Source organism: Sinocyclocheilus rhinocerous, unplaced genomic scaffold (assembly GCF_001515625.1).
Source record: "Sinocyclocheilus rhinocerous isolate Xijiao unplaced genomic scaffold, SAMN03320098_v1.1 scaffold65, whole genome shotgun sequence".
Taxonomy (NCBI): Eukaryota; Metazoa; Chordata; class Actinopteri; order Cypriniformes; family Cyprinidae; genus Sinocyclocheilus; species Sinocyclocheilus rhinocerous.
The window spans coordinates 658,284-662,773 of NW_015662000.1; positions in this window are offsets into that span (position 1 = coordinate 658,284).

Consider the following 4,490-nt stretch of genomic DNA (forward strand, 5'->3'; position numbering starts at 1 on the left):
TCTTGGATGTTAGTGATGTGTTTAAGAAGTCAACAGCTGAGAGTGTAGACTCTCAAGACTTTACTCCTCTCACCACCCAAGTCACAAATTCAGCACCTGGTCAGCAGGTTATAGGTGGGCACGGGGATAATTTAATTAAATAGTAGGCCTACGCTAAACTGGAATTTGAGAACGTAAAATTCGACACTATAACATAAGCTATTAGCTATGCGATTTTTAAAGGCCAGGGTCAAAAGTCACATCGACACCCGTTTCTTAGATAATAGACGAGTTCTTCTAAATTCTAAATACTCGCTTGTTCAGGGCACAGTTTCGGAAACAGTTAATTGCTCAAAACAATAAAGCATCGTTAACTCGTTCCCTCGTGAACTTAAATTTTGAGGCCTGCTCTTCTAAGCCTCGTTATTGATGTGACAAGTAGATCCTGCGTAAATAATAAGCTGCAACTTAAACGAATCCTTCACCATTACTCAGTGTACTGTCGAATTTAACACCAACTATTCCATATATATTTTCTTGCTACATTTGTTTCTATTTATTTTTTCAGTTTTTCTTTTTTAGCTTTGTTCCAGTACTCAATAACCAGTGTTCAAATATCGATTTCACATCTGTTAGCCTCTGGTCTGAGAACTTCTCTTTCCTCTTCCTTGATGCATTATCTTTATTTAAAAAAATGTAGGTATGACTGACAGATACCAACATTTTGATGAATGGCCCACGGGGACTATAGGGGGAATGGGTAATAGAAAAGATCACATATGCCAGGCTTCATGCTTAATTAACACTGTTCTGTAGGCCAATCTATTTCTGGAGGACTTCCACACCAAGAAAGGTTTTTATTTTTCTCGGATGAAAGCATAAGGTTAATGCTATAGTCTACGTCTCCTCCATTATTCACCATTTTCTTCGGCTCCTTGAGATGACTTGCATGCTTCTATTTTTCCACAGTTCCACAGGAGGAATAATGTTACCTCTTCAGTAACCTTCACATAAACCCGTTTTGTGAGAACGTATTTTGTTTTTTTGGGAGAATAGTATGTAGCTACTGAACATTCTCCATCAAAAGTCCACCGACTGCTACAATCGGAAATTTACTGTGTTTTCACTTCATTTGTTTTGCGCCTTCTCTTTAAGAAGCCTATAGTTAGAACCATATTAGTAGCCTATAATACGAAATGCGTCCCATAGGTCAATAACATGAATTAATGAAATAAGAGAAGAAAACATCAGATATGAAAATTTAACAAACAAATAGGCTAAATAACGGAATTATACGCCGAAAAACCAAACCTCAGTTTCTTCATTTTTCCAACACAATTATTTCCTTATTTTATGAATAGAGCATATTTTATGCAATATAACATTTACATGCATGGACTTCGGAAACCGCTTCCTGTAAAAACTTTTTTTCATTTTATTTTATCATATTTTATAAGGCCTATGAAAAAGAAGAGAGTTTGTTTTCCCAGCTTTGCCTTAACGAGTATATTTGGCAGTTTTAGGGAAAGCCAATTTTTACCATCATCAAAATAAAGCTCTTCTGCCTTGGGAGAAATAAGCCTAATATCCATTCATTATTTAATTAGAATCATGGTTTACCGGGGGTCAAGATCGCTGGGTGCTATTTCTTCATTCCACCTTAAATCCTCGTGTCCTCCCCTTTAAGAGAAAATTCTCCAAACGTTCCCGCCCGAGCGGGGGCGCCAATAGCACGTGCAATGACGAGACGTTTGCGAGCCATATTTTTAAGAGCTGTCAATTACGCTTCTGTTCTTACTCAAACATGTCGAGACAGCTCCAGTATTTTATCATTTATGTCCACGCAACTGTTGTATAGCTCACAGCGCAGTCGGCAAAATGAGTTTCATGTCTGAGGGTATTGTTTTATTGGTTATTTTCTACCCTCACCTACACCCTGCATTTCCTCTTTTTCTCGGCATCGGCTTTTCCTCAACTTGCTCGCATTCTTACCCGTTTAAACCTTAGTAATAGCCTAATTTAGTCGATTTTTATATCGATAAAGACATTCACAGCTGAGGTTAGCTGGGAGAATACTTAAAAAGTACCTTTTATATATATATATATATATATAGCATGGCCTGTTGTCACAAATTCCACAGCGAAAAGAATAAAAAAACAAGCCTGTAAATTTCGAAATTTTCGTTCTTCGCTACTCTCGCGTTGTTCAGAGACACATCGTTATTGTTTATTTAAAAAGTGACTGGTTTCAACATTAGTCGATACAATAATGATTATAGAATTCAGTAGGCTAATAATAATATCTCGCGTCGCCGTGGTTATGGCTTGCGAAAGGTCATCGAATCAGAGTGTATTAAATACATCCAAGTCTTCTTCATTCATATTTTGAATATTTGCCCAAGGACACACAGACCGAGAGAAATTAACGGAATAAAGGCTATTCTGCCGTAGCCTGCTGTGCGGAAAACGACTTGACCATGTGGCTGACAAAGCAGGCTTGCAGTGGGCTACGTTTTTTCTTTTCTTCTTTTTCGGATAATTTTTTGACAACCAAAACAAAGTTGCTTTCTGACAATACAAATACACCTGCACCAATCGTTGTAACGGGAGTGAAGAACCTGCCTAAATGCGACGGTTTAAATGCTAAATTTATTTGACTTTACACACATAGGACAGGTGACATTTTTTCCTGTGGGAAAGGCTGGTCTGTTTTCTAAGTGTTCATTTTCATTTTAAAGAATTACCTTATAAATATGCTAATTCCCTTTGACACTCTACTGGGAATGGTTAAATAATGCCCTACATCTCACTCAAAGTGATTGTTTTAACAGATCTTCTGTAATTGATTAAATCCACGTTACTATAAAATCATATGGGAGATTACATTCTACGGTTATATAAGTGTACGTTGTATGTATATTAGTGTGCTTAAACCCTCTTAGTGTGCTTAAACCGTAATTCCTTACGATTTCTAATGTGTGGCCTGTTCAGAATGGTCAAAATTGTTAGGCAGGCTCTCAGCAGAATATATCACTGACCCACAGCACATTTTTCATCAGTGTTATGAAAGACGCACGTCATCTAATTGAACTGTTAAGGGAGCTTGTTGTTTTGGATCAGTGACTTGTTTTTACAAGTGTTTCTGAAAGAAGCGTTGCTCGGGATAGAATTAGGTTTAATGATTTGTTTGACTGCAGCCCAAATCACGAATTATTTTACTAATATCACAAATTATTTCGACACGTGAAATGATAGGCTAGTTAACACTTTAATTAGAATCGCCCTGGTCTAAAGTATAGCATAGTGGCTGATATTTAAAAGGAAAGATATAAACTGATCATCAACTGTTTCCGTATTTTAATCAAACATGATTTTCCTTTGGTTTGTTCATTGCTTGACGTGAATTATTAATTTGATTTACATTCTTTACGTTCTTTTCTCAGTCATCGTCATAAGAAACATTTACAGTTATAAATCTCAGAAGTCTGATTTATTTGTCCTTATTACAAGCGATTTTTAATGAAAACCATAACAATATAAACGTATCTGGAACAAAAGTATCGCTTGTCTTAGTTATTTTGAAATTTTTCACGAATTCCTTGTCACCAATATCACCATTTTCATTTGCAACTTAAATTTAAGCTTGTCAGAATTGAATTTAAGCTCGTTGATTATTAAAAAACGAATTAAATGTATGGATACACAATACTTTACATTATAGGCTAGTCTTTATTTGAACTTGTACGCTGTGACAATAAACTTACATAACCTTTTCAAATAAATAGGGTGGGACTTTTTTATCCGTATGAGCTTGTTTGATTCATACCTGGGTTTAAGCCCTTTAGGATTTAGGAGAAGTCATTATTGCAGGAAAACAGAGAGTCGATTTCAAATGTACAAATTACAAATTTCTAAGATTTTTAATGAAAGTAGCATTTAATATGTTTCCCCATTGACTGGGAATTCAGACACAGGTCAGAGGGTCAATATGCACTTAAAAAAAAATTGTTAATGGAGAAGCAGAGAAAATCTATTTGGATTGTTTCTAATAATCGCATTCAGTAGATGTTAATAACCAGGGACGCTGTTGAAAATAAAATTGCACATTTGCTGGGTAACCATAAAGTGGGCTATAAGGTGAATTATGAGAATAGCGATTGATGAATAAAGACCAGCAGAGCAATAGGCCTACTCTATTTGCTTAATTAAACATCGTCTCTTACGATGTATATTTTGCTGTCATTGTCTGAAACAGTGAAACGGCATCTTCTTATTTGGAGATTGGGGGTAGGTCCTTTCAGGATACGCGTTCGGTTTATGCAGATAACGGAGGAATTTCTTACCACGAGGCCGACGAGGACCTCGGTCAATCACAGTAAAAGTGATGCAGATAGCCAATGGCATTGTTTAGACCCAACTCTCCCGTTTTCCCCTTAACTAAACTAGATGCTGTTAATGGCCCATGTATGTATATATATATATATATATATATATATATGTATATATATATA